Raw genomic sequence first — 18,254 nt, forward strand, 5'->3', positions numbered from 1 at the left:
CACTTTCAGCTAACAAACTTGGAACAAGAACAAACTCGGCTTCATTAAGATGAATAGGGTGGGAAAACAAAGAGCAATGAACAGGAGTAGTGGTAGCTGTCCTCCACATTAACACTAAAAGGTTTGCTTACTTGTGGCCTTGTAAATTGGGAGTTCCCTATAGCTGCCTACACTCTTGAAGGTTTTCCACAGGCCTCATGTTGGCCTCAGCCAGGCTCTTTGGCAGGGCAGGTTTCCACTGCCTCCATCTCAGGCAGCCTTCTGGAAGGGGAGCCCCAATTGCACACTAAAGGCCAGCCTGGAGAAAGTACACTCAATTGTTATCCAAACGAGATGCCAAACGGAAGAAATTGTTTCTGTAATTTGTTCTTTACTATATCAAACCCACATCTTGAATAATACCAAAAACATTTGCCATATATTTTCATAAGTGCTTTCCACATGTACAAATGTGTTTCAGCCAAACAAAAGTTGTAATAAAGTAAATGCTGTTTTAAACTCACCTACTATACTTTGCTACAACTTCCTTGTTGTCATCTTATTGCAGGGATCCCATGCTGTTGTCTCCTTACCACAAAAGTTTCATACCTTCTTGGTGTTTCTCATGGGTATCTCCTCCAAGCACTGACTCATTCCTCTTCACAAAACAGCCAACTAAGTGCAACACCCAGCCACCCCACTCTTTTATGGCACCCTTCTTCTCATTGGTTTCGGCTGTGGCCTGTTAAAGTCAGGCCTGTTCCTAATCTTTCATAATTGGCCCAGCTGCAACTCCTTAGGGGTAAGATTACTTTCTGCACTATCTTTATTTTCTTATATTCTATCCCCCTACACTTTCTAATGCTGAAAAGTTCAGCAAGGTAGGGAACAGCATAAGTAATTCTGAGCTGAGTGAGTCGTGTGGAAACACTGGGGAAGGTACTTCAGGAAGCAATTTAGCAGTCAGCATGTAGCAAAGATGAGAATAATTATCAAACAGCTGTATATACTCCAAAGACTTATGCTGTGATCAAGTTAACATGCTGGTGGCATAGAATGTTGTATCATATCAGGCATCCATTACAACAAATCTGGCAGTACTTTAAATCCATGAACCACTGTGCAAAGTGTAACATCAGTGTCAACTTCTCACCCTTTCAGGATGGCTGCACAAGAGACCTTGCTCAGTAGGGTGTGACTGTGTGATCCAGTTGCTGTCTGGGAAACCTACTACATTTAAGAACTGCCCAAAAAAGCATCCAAAAGTAGGCAAGAAATCATTATAATATCTACCCATTGAATAAAGAGAAGCAGTAAACCTAACTCCTACATCACTGATTTAGAAAAAACCACATAGGAATGAAGACAACCCAAAGGGAGGTTTTGCAAAGACAGTGTAAATAAAACATATTGCTCAGTTTATTTGGCTGCCCCAGATTTCTGTCATATTTCTTGAAAGCTGGCAGTACAGTAGCTAAAACCTTCTCCTAGATGAGGGCAATGCTTGGAAAACAGGATTTCACAGCATCAAAAGCAGGGACCTTCGTGCAGCTCAAACATACTGGATCCTCCACACAAGGCTTCAGCATCTTTCAGCGCCACATTATTCAGGTGAGGTGGGAGCCCAAATATCTAATTTTACTTGTTAACTATTTTTTTAAAATAATACTTGATTCTTCTATTGTAGTCATTAGCAAAGGAATAAATGAACTTCTAATTTAAAACTACACTAAATAATGATTTTTCTTTTGATGTCCAAGTAAATAGAAAATGCTTGGAAGTACTGTACCATTTCATTTGTAAGTTAACTAATAACACATCCTGCTTCAGAAAATTCTTCAAAACTACATGAAAAGCCCTGTATAAACAGAGATATCAGAGACAGCTTTCTAAAAACCATCTGCAATTGGATTACAGGCTTTTTTGCTACATTTTCTGCAGTGTTTTGCTTTTGATGAGACAGAGACTGTTTAGCTGCTCTGAACAGCTACACATGTATCATACAACATACAATATGTATCTTCTATCTTCTGAATCTTGGTGGGAGGAAGGGAGGCAGTACAGCTTTCAGGACTCTCTCAAAAACCATAAGAACTATACTATCACTTCTTTTTCTGCCCCCAAAAAACTGACAAAAATGGACAGTCAAACGTTATGGAAATGCCCCCCATATTAAACCAGAAGAAGAGCCAGAAAGACAATAGTTGGGAGCAGTAAAGCAAGTTTAAAATCAAGATAATGTGACTTCCAGCAGTTCTGATGTTATTAGAGCTTCTCCAGTCTGAACAGAAAGATTGTACTTCTTATATTCAGCAACTTGGCTTTTATTATTATTTTTTTTAACTTATGCTTAAGGTTAAGCCACTGTAATTTATTTTCAAGATAGCATACATTCAATTTGTCTCATATAGGCTGCAGAGTAGCAGATTTTGTGCTTTCCTGTACTAAAAAGAAGTTTTTTCTGCCCCCACCAAAAAAACCCAAAAAAGGGCAGAATCAAACATTTTGGAAAGTCTCCCCACAAAGCGCAGCGCCGCAGTGCCAACACCCCGGCGCGGAGCAGCCGCGGGCTCCGGGCGGGCGGAGCTCGCCGCTCGGGGGGCGGCGGCTCCAGTCCAGGCGTTCTCCCGGGGGGCTCCCGCCCGGGCAGCGGCGCTGCGGCCCCCGGCACCGCCCGAGCGAGCCGGCGCTCTCGGCGCTCCGCAAGCCAGGACTACACCTCCCGGCTGTCCCCGGAGCGAAGCCGCCTCCTCTCCGCAGGGCGGCTGGGAAGCGTGGTCACCGCCGCCCGTTCCGCTCGGGCACCGCCCGGGCCGGGGCCCCGCGGAGCGCAGCGGGGCGGGGCGGGGCGGCCGCAGCGCGGCGGGCGGCGGGCGGAGCGCGGCCCCCCCGCGCCCAGGGGCGGGAGCGCGGCGCCGGCCCCGCCCGTGGCGCTCCGTGGAGCTGTTCAGCGCCCAGGTGCTGAGTCTCCCCGCGGCTTACGGAGGCTCCGGCGGCGCTCCCTTCTCACCGCTCCCCGGCGCGGCCATGGCCCCGGCGCTCAGCCGCCTCCGCCAGGCGTTCTGAGCGCTCGCCCGCCCGCCGCGCCCCGGCGTGGATGCAGCAGCTCCAGGCGCCCCTGGCTCCGCGGGGGAAGGCGGCAGGTAAAGCTTTTCCCTCCCCGCCCCATCCGCATTGCATCTCCGCCCGCCCTCCGCTCGGAGCTGCCGGCTCGGGGGGCTCTTGCCGAGCCGAGAGCCGGAGGCTGCCGGAGGCGCGAGTTGTGTGCAGGGAGCGAGCTCCGCGAGGCGGACCGCGGGGAACAAAGCGGTGCGGTCCAGATGCCTTCTGAGTAGTTTCGCTATTTTAGTTTCCGGGGAGTGGGGAAGGGAAGAGCGGGATGGCTGCTTAACTGCAAATATCTGTACTTAGTTAGATGTAGGGGGAAAATACCCCTACGTATATTAATGGAATCATGGAATCACATTGTTATTCTCATGGTTCAGCCGGGGAAAAGATGTGTTTGTCATACAGGTAAGATAGTGCTATAGTCAAGCCTGCAAAATGGTTTCCTTAAGTACCCTCCTCAACTGTAATGCTTGTATAGATTTTGCACTGCAATGATTTCTTACTTCTTTTCATGTGGATTACCAGCCCCACTGAAGAGCTAGGACAAGCAGCAGAAGGTCAGAGTGGCAGCCACAGTGTTTCTGTGACAAGGTGTCAGAAGAAGAGAGGAAAAAAATCCGCTGTATTTAAGGCCAAATGGCAAGTTGCACCCTACATGAAGTCATTTAGAGCCAAGCATTGTGCTGTTATGCCTGATGCTTCAGGCTTCCTCTCAGTGCTGGCTGATGAATAGGGAATTGAGCAAGCGTATTAACCATGCATAATCAAGCAGCAAGTGTTCTTCAGTGCTTGTATGTGTAGCACCTTCTGTCACAGGATCAGTGAGTATTCCTGAGCTATCAAAAGACTGATTCACCCTAAATTGAGTAGGATGCAGCTGCACCCTTTTTGTGTTGTGGGTAAGACAGGTTAACTTACCCTTCTGAGAGTGCCAGGGGAAGGGGAAGCCTGGCAAAACAGAAACTCAGCACTTTTCTCAGGTGTAGATGGTGAGAAAAGTTTAACCCAGGAGACTGCACGGAGTCAGAGCAGGAACTTTTACAGTTTCTGTGCTGATTTTCAAAAGAAACTGAAGAACCAAACTAAGATTCAAAAATTGCTTCCTTTAGAAAATCAAATGCAATCTAATAAGGATACTCTTAGCATTTTGTTTTAACTTACTTCTGCCCTGTATCGAGAATTTCTTTGTGTATTAAGTATCTCCTCTCCCTATGTTACTGTATCATTGTCAGAAGAAAAGAGCCAGAAAAAAAATTGCAAGCAGCAGTAAGGTAAGTGTTAAAAGGCAAAATCGTGAGACTCACATAAATTCCTATAATATTAAAGATATTAAAGATTCTCCAGTCTGGACAGAAACATAGTCCTTCTCATTTTCATTATTTTCATTGACTTGGCTTTCTTTTTTTTTTTTTTTTTGTACTAATTATTATAGTTCAGGTATGTAATTAATTTCTAAGATAGTGTGCATTCATTTTGTCTTATAGAAGCTGCAGATTAACAGATTTTCTACTTTACTATAATAAAAAGAAGTTGAATAGATTGAATGCAATCTGACAGTCATCTCACATCCAAAAGCTCTCCTTCCAATATGCACCTTGGAAATGCAGGGGCATAACATCTGGCTTTTAACAGTAGCCTTTTAGGGATCAATTGAGTTAATAATTAAAATAGTGCTTTACTGTAAAATTAAAAATCAATTTGTGATTGATTTTTAATTTTACAGTAAAGCACACATGACTGTGTGCAAGGCAAGCTTCCCTTCACACCAGCAGAATTAGATTTCCTGACACAGCTCCTCCCCACCTCTGCCTTTCAGTCTAAGAACCATCGAAGCCTCAGAGCACGTGATCACTATGTGTGATTTAAGCGATGCTATTGAATTTTTTCCACAGGGAACAATTACTATAGAGTGACAAGTCAACCATTTTGATCTTAACAGATTCAGCTCTGTTTAGTGATGGTAACCACAGCATACTCTGCCTAACCCAGTCTGAATATCTCACTGTAGCAGTTTGCTTCTCATTTAAAAGGACACTGTTAAACCTTAACATAGGTTCTCATTTTTGGGTAGGAATAAGAGGCTTTATAACAGAAGGATGTTGTAGGTGGTTCAGCTCTATGTTTGCAGTTTGCTGCTGCCTGCAAGAGCCCTCAAGAAGCCACTAAAATATGAGAAAAGCTAAGCAGCATGCTCTGACCACACCCCTACATTGCCATAATTCATAAACCAAGACTCTGTGCTTGCTGCCACATTCTTATTTCTACCTGGTCAGTTAGGACAAAGAAAAAGCTGCTTTGTCCTAATGAAGCCACTGCAGCATGCTTTTAATAGAGCCAACAATCTGGGCTTCCCAAAATGTATTAAAAAGGGCTCTCGTGTTTCCCAGCATTGTTTATGCTAAAGGCTATTGCGAATAGAATATTTCTGCTAATTACTTGTATGTCAGCTTGGGCAATAAACAATCAATATTTTACTGATGTAGAATTCACTGCAACTTTCTGTGTCCAGTTATCATGCCTTCAGCACAGTAAATTAAATCTCAAGTTGCAATTTCTTTGTGGAAATGTTTATTTTAACTTCCAAAGGAGACTGCTGAAGTCATGGAAATCTTTCCATTACACTTCAGTAAAAGTCTATTTTTCAAAAAGACTTGCCCAGAAACCTGACCTGGATATATTTTAATGTCAGAGCCACTGTTATGATCGCACTACACAGCAACACATTAAGGGTAAAGGTTTTTAAAGATTAAAAAAAATTATAAGGACAATCTGTACAAAAATGATATAGTTAGTAATCAACATGTGCTATAGAAAAGCAGAGACTTTTTAACTGCTGTCTGTATGAGGGAGAATGACAGGACACATACCTTTATATGGTGTGGAGAATCAAAGTACTCTGTATTACCAAAACATCTTTTTAATATTGTCCCCTAGGTATGGCTGAGATGGCTTATGTATTTTCTACAATTCTGAAAACCAAAAAATAATTGCATGTATTGTGTAGTGCCAATTTTCTACTGAATTGTAGCAATTCTTAGCATTAAACATAACTAGATTTTACTTACCCCCATAAATGCCTGTAAATTGTTATATGATACTCCCAAGTCTACTCTTTAAAAAAGGCATTTAAATGCACACTGCAATAAGCAATTATGTACTGCTTAATTTTAGAAGAAAGGGCCTGCTAACTAAAAAGGAGCAATCCCAGTGACTTGCTTCAAGTATCAAGTAATGTTTTCAGTGATTTTTGAAGGTATAGCTTCTAAGTATATGACTGTAATGTTTAAGCATTAGTTTTAAGTTCTCCACAACACTCCCTAACAGAAGAAAATTGTAGCTGCACTCCAGGCATATTGCTATAATCATGTACTTTCATGTCTCATAGGTCAAAGCCACTCTAAAATCTGGGAAAATGTTAGACTGTGATTGAATTGTGACATTGTTGTAAAAGGGACAATCCATAATTTGAGCTGACAGCACAATGCTGACAAGATTTGCAGAAATATTCACTTCCATTTTATTTTGTCTTGAACAAGTAGTTTCTGAGAAATGGGCAGTTTGGAGACAGTATTTATGTAGATCACAATGAATACAAGGTTTTCCTCCTTGTGTAAGTTCTACTCAGCTTTGTTTCTCAGCTTGGGATGGGCGCAAGAAGAGAAAAACTATGGGACAGAGGGCAAGCCCTGCACATACAGTTGTACTTATCCACTGGGAAGTCACCAGATTTTGGTGATTCCTGACTTGGTCATGCACATACTGAGCCCTTTGAGGGCTCTACTGTCAGCCACTCCACTTTTACTCTAAAAGGAGGTAGAATGCTGTCACACCTTAAAGAGGTGACCAGCAAACATCCTCTTGAGTTAAAGCAGGAGCAAGCAATTTCATGATTATAGAAAATTTCAGTGAATGTGAGGGAGACTGAGAAATCTCTCAGTCTTGGATCTTGTGCTGCAAGTTTGAGGTTTAACAAGCATATTTAAAGAACAGATCAGTGTGAGCTGACCCCAGTCTCCTCAGTGGGAGTAAGTGCCTGGGCAGAATGCCTGCTTCTCTGTCAGAGATGATTATTCTCTCTGGCCTAATACTTGATAGTTTGCATTCTTCACTCACCTGCTATTTTACAGAGCAGAGGTGATAGGCCTGGACTAGCACCTGTTTGCAAGAACTGCACAAAACAATTTGTTCTGTTATTTTTCAGATTTCTTTCTTTGCTTTTTTTGAGATGTGTCTGAGGCTGTGTCAGCTATCAAAAATTACACTTGGGTTTTTTTAGATCTCTTGCTACTTGTCCTCAAAAATGCAACTTGACAAAATTTGCAAATACAGACACATGAGGTATTCCACATGAGACACACAGGACCAAATTATTGAAAATTTCTGAAACAAACGGAATTTCCATTAGTTTCCATTTAAGATGGTTATACAGTCTTGTTCAAATTTGGAACCAAGATGTCTCAAAAATTATAAGAGAAGAGTAATCTATATACAACCAATATTCCACTCAAAAGAAGTTTATCCTCTGCCTGTCCACTTATCTTTGTGCCAGCATAAAAGGATTATTCTTGCTACATTTTCAGTAGAGAGTTGCTCTGGTGACATGGTTTGCTATTTTTGCTTTGGAAGTGCATTAAAACTTCAGCATCACTAACACAAAGCAGAAAAACTGGTATCCTAAAAGTATGGGAAATTATTTTTAAAGATGCCCTTTGTTAACATGATTCACACAGCATCTGTTGAAACTTGCACTTTGGAAAGTAGTGTGTGACCTATGACACAGCTCAACTACAGAATAAAAACAAGATTTAACAGTTCAGTTTTGAGATAATTAAAAATGCATATTCTTCATATAATAAGAGGATGTTTACTCTAGAAATATGTTACCAGGGAACAGGTTACAGTTAAAAAACATAGGCTGAGAAATTCTGATTTAAAAATGAATTACATCAATGCTTAGACTTATATCACTGTCTTATAGGGAAAAAACCCACAAGATGCACTATGAGTTCAGAGCAAACTGCAGAGAGCGTGTTCTGGGCTCTGTTCTGGGTAGCTGATTGCTGTCTCAAGGAGTACTGTTAAGGAAAAAAGTTTAACGTGGGTTTACTGTACAATCACACCCCCACCCCCACTCCCTTGTCTTCTAAAAGGCATCAACTTGAACAGCATTCTATTACTGTTACATAATTGCAAAGTTTAACCACATATAGCTGCTTAAATCTGAAAGCTGAGATAATAAATGTAAGGCAAGTATTTTCTCTGAGGTACTTAAGACTTCTGTTAACTGCTTTTCCTCAATCTATTTCAGTATTAACAATAGCAAAAATACACTTTAAAGTGACAAGCCATATCTGCCACTCAAAAGTATACAAGCTTCAATGTATTTTAAAACTCACTCAAGCAAAAGAGAGATAATAACTGGATTCCATCTGTCCCTCTTGACTATTTCTAAATGAGTTAACATTGATTAACAGATTTGCTTTAAGAACACGGTTTTGGTGATTTTTTTAGCTCTTTCCCACCTATACTGTGCTTCAAGCACAGTAGAAGTTTTTCACTTTTAAGCAGGATGTCTTGCTTCAGTCTTTTCTCTGCCAATAGAAGAGTTAAGTGGTCATTTTATTTCTTTCACTTACTCCAAACATTGGTACAGCCATGTTGGAAAAAGGGGTAAAATTCCATAGATTTCTTTTGGGTAACTGCATTGCAAATAGGCTAGCAGGAAAATTCATGATCAGCAAGCTGTGAAACTTTGTTTTCCTACTTTACTAAGAAATTACTGTCTGGAGAAAAAGTGGAGTTTAACCCTTTCTGGGAAGAGATAATATCTAAGGAATGTAAGCAGCTATCTGTTGAGGGGCTGTAGTTTTCTGTGCAGGCTACTCCATCCTTCCCATATGGCTAAGCCTAACTGCCTGTCATTGAAAACAATCAGAAATTCTGTCTCAGTGAGAAATGACAAGTGAAAATACATCAGAATTATAAGTGTGCCCTGAAACACTTCAAATATCACAGACTAGAAGAAAAAATACTCAGTTCCTGACTCCTTCATCACAGTTAATTCTGTGGAATCAGCACTGCCATACAGATGAGAGATCAGAGATTTATAGCTTTTCCTCTAGCAGTCCTTCACTGAGCTCGAAGCTGAACTCCATGGATGACCCTGCCTGCAGAAAGAAAAGACAGGGAGAGTCTAGAAAACCCTGCATGGATAGGAATCTCTTATCTAAGCTAAGGAACTGGCAGCGAAAAATGAAGAAAGATAAGAATCTTGTTAAGTTTATTATTTCTTTGTGAACTAGTATGTGTTAGTAGATCTAGTCAGAGGATAGAGAGCAGTTGGTGTTCTCTTGTTGCCATGAGTGAGAGCAAAGAAGGATAAAACCCCTCTTGGAATTCCTTAGTGCCTCTTTGAGAGAGAAAGAGAGGGAAGAAGAGACCCTGACAGTATGAATTCCTGTGCAGGTGGATACAGACACTGCTGGCAACAGGCTGGAGATGGGGATCCTTGCTAGTCCCAGGGGATGCACATACAACCAACCCCTTTTTCATGATAGAGCTTTAAGCTGTTGTTACTCTGCAAGCATGGCAAGACAGAGCAAGTAAAGAGACTCTCTAGTGTAACACCAGCCCTTCATTGATTCTAGTCCTGGGGAAACTTTCCTTACTCCCACAGCAAAGCTGGAAAAATTCCTGAAAGAATCCAGTCCTGATAAGGTGCAATTATGTAAATCACTCTGTTTACTGCCAGGGTATCAGCTATATGATAAACATTCCTTTGAAAGGACAATGTACAATGGAAATGTAGCACAGGAAGTTGGCTACCACAGCCTGGCAAACCTAATTCCAGTGTATGTTGCTGTAAACATATAGGAATACCTTGGATATAAAAGGATTTTTATTCACTGTGAGAAGGCCTGAATGGCAATTCACTTGCCATTTCACCTTTCATATTAAACTATTAGCTTTCAGATAACATGAGTGACAGAAGAAGGTATTTGCAACTTTTTAAAAAGCAGTTTCCTGAAAATTTCTTAGAACCTCAGCTGTAGCCCAATATCCTCTTCTTTATGTCTTCCAAAGCCAAACATAATTCCCTAAGGTGAAAAAGTGAAAAAGTACAGGCACAGCTAAATCTTTATTGAACACAGACACATTTGTTGAAAGTTTCTGTGATGCATAGCACACACACTGCTGCTGCACATAGCTAATTGCAATAGTCCTGCAAGAAAAGGCTATGGAACACAGAAGAATCAATGTATAGACACAGAACCCTACCCTACCAGACCACTAGGTCAGCACAAAGTAAGTGCTCTTTCTAATTTTGACTCTTTGGACTTTCCAAGGCAGCCTTCACAAGTAATTTACAGCAAATATGTGATGTTCATCTCAGCCAGCTGATACAATGCTTGCTTTCATTATTTCCCAATGGCAAGGTCCTTCAAGTCTAGCTTATACATTAACCTTGCAGATTTTACACATTAAGCTTTAGTCAGCTAAGCCCAGTCCTAAAAGAAAGAACAAAAGAAAAAAATCCCCCAATGTCAGTGTGTCATTCTCCTCATGACTTAATGCTTTTAACTATTACTTCTCACACTGTTTTTTCTTGCACAAACAAGTTTCAAATGTCACACCTAAGAGGAGGAAAAGGAAATTTTGGTTTGTTTAGTTACTGTAAATAAACACATCCATTATGCCCATTCACTCCTTCACCTGCTAGTGTGCCAGCAGCTACCTACAATTCTTCAAAAGGGCTCCCTAACACAGCCACAAAGAAAGTTTTCCCCCATGCAATCTCAGTTTCACACGAATGTATTTCCTTCCCATAGAAGCTAGGAAAATCCTGACAGATGGAAGAACCAGTAAACAGCTTCAGTCCTGGAATGGCTTCATATTAACTCTATGTCAGGCAGAGATTACAGCTCTAATTTCATAATCTGCCTCTGAAGAGCTGCTTCTGATAACACTGCAGATTTCTCCATTCAGAATTTACCTATAGAGTCTTTAGATCTGTGCCACAGCTGTTCTTACAGAATATGTAAAGTCACTTAATTTAGCTTCTTACTGAACACATTATAGGTGAATGGAACAGCATGCCATGCCCTGTTTTAAAAAGTATGAAAAAGAATGGTAAACTCTACACAGTGATGTTCCTATTACTTTAGGATGTTGCAATGAGCATTTCTGGCCAACTGGGTGTGACTTGCTTGCATAGTTTTGATAAAATGTAAATCTATTTAACTATAATACAATGTAAAAACTATGATGAAACTAAAGCCATGATGGAAAGATTTTATTAGTCTAATATAAAAATTGAGTTTTTATTCACTTCACACTTCCTCAGCTATATTGGTGGGAATTCCAGCTGGTGTGTTAGGAATTCTCTTTGGTAACTCAGATTATTTAAAGCATGAAATCTTGAAATCTTATGAGGCCTAACTTTTTTTTTTTTTTAAGAGGGAATTAATTGAGATTCCTTTTGGTTAATAGCATGCTAAGTAGTAGCTAGCTCCTTCTAGCCTAGCACGTAAGTAGATTTTGTTTGCTCTTAAAATACCCTTCCAATCACATTCTGGTGAATAGTTTTATTCTTCTGAAACCAGTTTACAAGTTATTTCAAGCAGAGTAAATTATCACAGGTGGTGTGTTCACCTAACAACAATGACATTTCTTAATGTTCATGGGGTAATGCTTGGCTTGAACCCAGACTACAGAGCACATCCTCATACCAAGAAGGGAAGATAAGTTGTAGCTCACCAGTTTCCTCTGCAGCTTCCTTGGATTTGGATACTTGCTCTTCTTAGCATAAGACATCTGTAGCTTCACATAATGAGAGAAAAAGTATATTAGTAACCAGTTCACTGTTGAAGATTTCTGGACAGTTGCAAATTTCTTTGCCTCTGCTGGTTATATTTAATCATATGACTTGGCATGATCACACCTGAGTACCTCACTTAATAGGGTTTTGGAGACAATCTCTGCTGTCACCTTCCTACTGGAAGTCACATTATGGAGTTAGGGAGTTGATTTGCCTGAGACAAAGCCAGAAAAGAAATTAATTTACTCTCACTGTCATCTATGCTGCTGTCTTGAATGTTTTCACTTTTTGTGCACAAAGGAAAAAAAGGCCTGAGCAATGGCAGAAAAACACTGTGTAGCTTAGTAAAACTTTTCTGTACCACTAGAATTACTTATTCCACTGGCATAAATTCTGTTACCAGTGTAGTAATACAGCTTCAAGTTTCTAGCCCAGAAGGGATGAATGTATTATGAACACACTTCGACCAGCATAAGAGCATCACACTGTGAGAAGACCTGTTTCAGTGGCAATGTTTAGTTTGGATGCAAATCTTCCTCAGATGGACAGCCCCTCATGAAAGGCATTAAATGACAGGTCTAAATTTATCCTGGAGGTCATGAGTACAGTGGGGAAATGAAATCCATCTCACTAATTATCAGTTACTACTGTAAGCACACTCAGATTTCTTTATCATTAAGAAACATTAAGTGTGGAAGAAATCCAGAAGATTACAAACAATGACATCTAACATGCAAATCAACTGGGAGTTTTAATCTTCTGGGGCTTCTTCATTGTGGACAGCTGCCAGCTGCAGATGCTTGGCTGACTAATTGGCACTAGCAATAAACAATATTTGTTTGTCCAGGAAAGGAGCAGAAGGTCTGAGAAAGGATTACCAATATACATTAAAATGAAGAAAAGCTGCTATGTCTCTATTTAAATTATTATCTGTGTGGTTCATTTCTACAACTGAAAATTGCACTAAACCCAAGTAGTTGTTTATAAAGCTCTCAACATTATCTAACTGAATCTTAGCTATTGGAAGATTATAAAACAAGTATAGTGTACAAAAATAAACCAAACTGCTACTATAATAAGGAAAACTATACTCTCAGGGCTTCATAAAGTAATTTTGCATCCAGACCTGACTGGCTTACAAGCAAATAGAACTTTTCATCAAAAAGATTGCTAGATTGTTTAGCAATATGCCAGCCCCTGAGCTACAAGACAATCTATCCTATCTGTAACATTGATACCAGCACAGAGAAGTTATTATCTAACTTATTGACTGAAGGTAACAATCTTACACTTCTCAGGAGCTATTACCTGACTTGTGTAATATCTGAAACTACTTAGATGCTTCTTGCAGTGATGGGTAGAGTTACTGTGCCACAACAAACAGAACTGGATTAGGCCTTCCTTGCATTCAGACGTGCAATCCCCCAGACAGAATTCAGGGAAAAGCTGTCAAATTGAACAAAATTACTCTAACATTTTCAGGAAAAAAGGTGAAGTGATAGACAAACAACTTGCAAAGGAACCTGTAAAAAGGAAGATGCAGAAGAAAGCAGCCATTAAGAGCCATGGATGAGATTGAGAGGATTGAAATGTAGGATATTCATGTGCAGCAACAATTGTTTTAAAAGCTTCTGAATAAAAAATTAACAGCTGATGGCATACTCACTAGGACTTACATCTAGTCTGAGAAGGAGAGCTGTTAAGATAGTGAGTGAGCCAGCAAGACAGATGGCTGGTGAAGGAACTGACACTGCAAGAGCTGGAACATTCAGTAGGGAGGAAAAACAACAGCTCTACCCATGAAGGGACTGCTGCCAAGCACGTAAGTGAAGTGAGCGGAATCACACAATTTCAACAGTTTCTATAAAAATGTCGATGATGTGCTGAACTGCAGGCAGTGTATAGGGCCCCAAGCTGACAGTTCTGCATCAGCACAGAAGCAAACAGACAAAGGAAGAATTAAAAGGTCATTACCTGAAAAACCAGCAGCAAATAGCTCAGAGATGTGAAACTACACAAGTGAGTAAAAAGACACTGTACGAGTGAGGAAGTGCTCAATAGGCATAAGCACTTAACTCTATCACCTAGCATTCATTTGCAAAGACTACCTCTTGTATTCAATATGAAAAACAGTGTCAGAAGCAAAGTTTTATGACATCACCTCACCCCTCCTCCCCAATTTAAATCTTTCTACTAGGAATAAAATAGTTTCCACAAAGCTTGCATTTCTCACAGCTACAGATTTACTATCAGTAACATTCCAGACATTCATTACAGTCAACTCCAACACCTGTATCTTGAAACCCACTAAATATTTGCAGTCAAGACTCCACATACTTTCAAATATTTTTTAGTACAATCCGCTTCTCTTTACACTGATAAAAAGAATCCTTGAACAATCTGGCCATAACATATTGTTGAAAATTGAGTGAATTCAATGCACAGGGTTTAGGGGTTGTAGGAAGAACAAGTTTGAGAACTGAACAGCTTTTCATGAACAAGGAGGTGTTGTGAGGTCTCATGAAAACTGATCTTGAATTTTGATACCAACATGAGGAGAGATAGTTCTTACAAAAAAGGAGGTTTAGAATAGTACACCAAATGAGCACCTTATTTTAAAAAGTTTCTACATTTGCTTTCAGTTACCAAGTTGCTCTTTCCTATTATTTTTCCTTATTACTTTTCCAGCCCATTACTGCTGCCAGTCATTGAAAACAAGAGGAAAAGTGCATCCTTCTTTTGAGTTCTGTGATGGTGTTTCTGTATTTAGCATTAGCACACAGACATACACTGAAGTACATGTTGTTTTCATTAATTGTGCACTGTGTAATAAGTGTTTAAGCTGCACAGTTCAAGAAAAACAGCTCATTGCTGAGGACAGATCTACAGAAATTCTTTAAGCACTGATGAATCTATTACCACTACTGTAGCAGAAAAATTACTATGGCATAGACAAGTAGAATATTAAAAATCATTCCAAAATTCATCCAGAATATGATTATATTTCTGGTATTTGGGAAATTAGATTACTTTTCAAGATGCAGAAAGATTTTAATACAGAGGCCAGGCAAAGTAATTAAATAAACAGTATGGGACGGCTCCAAAACATTATAGATCACACATTAATGCAAAAAGCCAATATAATTTTGAAGAACTCATGTCAGCCATCAATAAAGGTAGTAGGGCTTATTCATTATTATCAGTAAAGGCACCTTTTCCCTGGTTTAAGAACTGTTTGTTGAAAGTTTGTTGCATAGCATTAGCAAGATACAGGTAAGGCAAAGCGAGGCTATTCCTCAAGAGGGCACTGACACTGTATTCTGAGGCCAACATTATCTTCGAACAAATACAACATTGAGATTAATAACATACAGATCACACTTCATCTAGAGCAGAACACCGGCGAACGTTTCACATTTCACACTGCACCAGAGCACCTGGTTTCAGGGAACAGCAGAATCTCTGACCAAACCCCCTGAGCCATCACCGCCTCAGGGCCCTGAGCGTCCCTGCCTTCACATCGCTCTCCCCACCCTCACACTGTGGCCCCACCCTCACACTGCGCTCCCCGCCCTCACCATGACCCCCCACCCTCACATCGCGCTCACGCCCTCACCACGAGGACCCTGCCCTCACACCTCACTCCCCGCCCTCACCACGAGGCCCCGCTGTCACACTGCGCTCCCCACCCGCACACCACATCCCCACCTTCATACCACATCCCCGCCCTCACGCCACATCCCCACCCTCACACTGCATCCCCACCCTCACACCGCATCCCCACCCTCACACCGCATCCCCACCCTCACACCGCATCCCCGCCCTCACACCGCATCCCCGCCCTCACACCACATCCCCACCCTCACACCACATCCCCACCCTCACACCGCATCCCCACCCTCACACCACATCCCCGCCCTCACAACGCATCACCGCCCTCACACCGCGTCTCCGCCCTCACACCGCATCTCCGCCCTCACACCGCATCGCCGCCCACACACCATGCTCCCTGCCCTTACCATGAGGCCTCGCGCTCACACCACAACCCTGCCCTCACACTGCAGCCTCCACCCTCACACCGCAAGGCCCCGCCCTCACACCGCACTCCCCGCCCTCACACTGAGGCCCTGCCCTCACCGAGGCCCCGCCCCCTCTGCGAGCAGCCAATCAGAGCTCCCTCATCTCTGCCCGTGCCGTGAGCAGCCAATCAGAGCTCCCTCATCTCTGCCCACGCCGTGAGCAGCCAATGAGAGTGCACACGGCGGGAAAGCAGGATCCGCATGGCAGCATGTGCGGGTGGGCAGATGAGCGCGCTCCCTCAGGGCGGGCGAGGCCCCTCAGGAGCCCGCGCCGGCTGCTGCTCCACTCGGGCGTGTCACAGTAGCCTTGCAGAAGGAGGGAGAATGAGGGAAAAGCCAGGAACAGCAGCAGCTGAGAGAGGCTGGTTAGTGAGAGGCGCAGCTGCCGTGTTGGGATGTCGTGGGTCATCTCCTCAGAGCGGGACTTCTGCTTGTAAAGCTCTTGGTTAGTGTTGTGGAAATAAACCCTGCTAGGCAGTGTGAAGCAAAAAGGTGTTTCAGTGGCAGTAGCTTTATTAAGTAATTAAATGTTTTATTAATTAATTTGTTGGTAATAGATATTAAGCATTGTTATAGAATAGACTATTAGGCATTGTTCTAATACATAATTTTTTTCATGTCAGTGTGCAGATCCTTCCCCAAGCTGTACCGAGCTGAAATCAAGGCCTGGTTACAGTTTCTCTTGAAGGAGGTGAGGTTTAGGGCAGATGTGCCCATTTTCAGGGCATCTCATGAGGGACCAGCCCAGCCCTCAAAACGGGGAGTTAGACAAAAAACAGCACCAAATGATAAGTAAGTGTTGCAGGACAATGTCTCTCCTCTGAAATTACTGAGAAATGATGGAAGCACAGGAAGCACATGGATATTTGCCATCCTCTTCCTCTTAAGTGAGTGAACCTGTAAATTGGGTAAGCACTCTTAATCCTCAAGGGTAGCCTGGGGTGGCTCTTCTTTAAACCTTCATCAGCTTTTATTGAGGCTTTAGGATCTTGGGATCAAATTGATTAGCTATTCTGTGTTGTGTTTGCTCAAGGGACAGGAAGGAAACATTAAATTATGCCCACCTGGGGTTACTTGCTAATGAATAATGTAATTATACCCCAGGGTATTAGAAGGGTTTTACATTTAATCCCATATGTTTTTGTTTTCTCTTAAGAATCACCTACGTTTAGATAAGCTAGAATTAACATTGCCTCTTTGAGAAGTCTGTATTTGCGACCACAGTAAAAATAGTTTTTGTTAGAAAACAAGATGTTTAAATTATCAGGGCAGGTGGCAGAAGTAAAAAGCCAAGATGCATATGTTTTAAAGGCAAGAGTTCCTTAACAGATGCATGGAGACTTCTCCATATAGCTCTGATCACAGCAGAAAAATGATGGTTCTTTTTCTATGTGGCAGTTCAGAGAACTAATGGAAAGTGACTATCTAGTGTAACAACTATATGAAGTGGACAAAACTGTCATTTCAGTTTTAAATTTGAACCCAGAAACACAAACAACTACTATACTGCTAAATTCTGATATCCTCAAATAAACTCCAGCAACAGAACAACTTTTATTTGTGTCTTTGGGACAAAGCATTGTGCTGAAGGCAGAATTTTGGCCTTGGTATTTCACATTTTATATTAAAGTTCAAAGCTGTGAAAGCTTTAAAATATGTAATTCAATCTCATTTTGCACAACACTTTAGGAAATGAATTCTGGGGTGTGTGTTAAAGCTAAGTGATACCATTCTAGCCCACGTAAATAGCAAATGGTTACATTCTCTTTCACACCTGTATAAATTTACAGTTGGATGAATATTCTGCTTCTGTCTTTTTTTTCCCATGGTGTGTAAACTGGGATAATTTACAGACATTGAACCTGATTTGGTTGCAGGAAAAGTAAGGTGTGAGGGATTGCTACATTTTCCTTCAGGCCAGCTCATTGTTCTGGCTCTTATTTACTGTCTGTAGCAACACCTCAGGCTGATATCAGTGAGGAATTGGCAAAAGGAAGATGTGCTCAGTGCTGGCTCAGAAAGACAAATATAGAAATAAAAAAGAGGCTAAACCCAAAAGTGGATGGTGCCAGTAAATGTAGTAGTGGTAGTAAGCTTTGTGATTACAAATAGACTTATTCAGTAGATTTACTCTGTATGTCTTAGGTTGCCTCTTACTTTGTTCCTCCTCTGACAGAAAAACATTGTCAGGACTCCCTTTAGTGACTGCAGTGTTGGTTTTGAACGTATGAAAATTGATTTTTAAGAGCTTGGAGCCAGGTTTTCAAGTA

The 18,254-nt window shown here is 41.5% G+C and overlaps 1 protein-coding gene across 1 annotated transcript in view; it reads left to right on the plus strand.

Annotated features, from left to right (window-relative positions):
• Positions 1–2,947: 2,947 nt before the first annotated feature.
• The window catches only part of SMPD3 (sphingomyelin phosphodiesterase 3), a 101,929-nt gene continuing 86,622 nt past the window's right edge, over positions 2,948–18,254 (plus strand). Inside the window, exon 1 of the mRNA XM_066557534.1 lies at positions 2,948–3,122. The gene's annotated coding sequence lies outside the window, so the exon portion shown is untranslated. The remainder of the gene's footprint in view (positions 3,123–18,254) is intronic.

This window comes from Molothrus aeneus, chromosome 11 (genome assembly GCF_037042795.1).
Source record: "Molothrus aeneus isolate 106 chromosome 11, BPBGC_Maene_1.0, whole genome shotgun sequence".
Lineage (NCBI taxonomy): Eukaryota > Metazoa > Chordata > Aves > Passeriformes > Icteridae > Molothrus > Molothrus aeneus.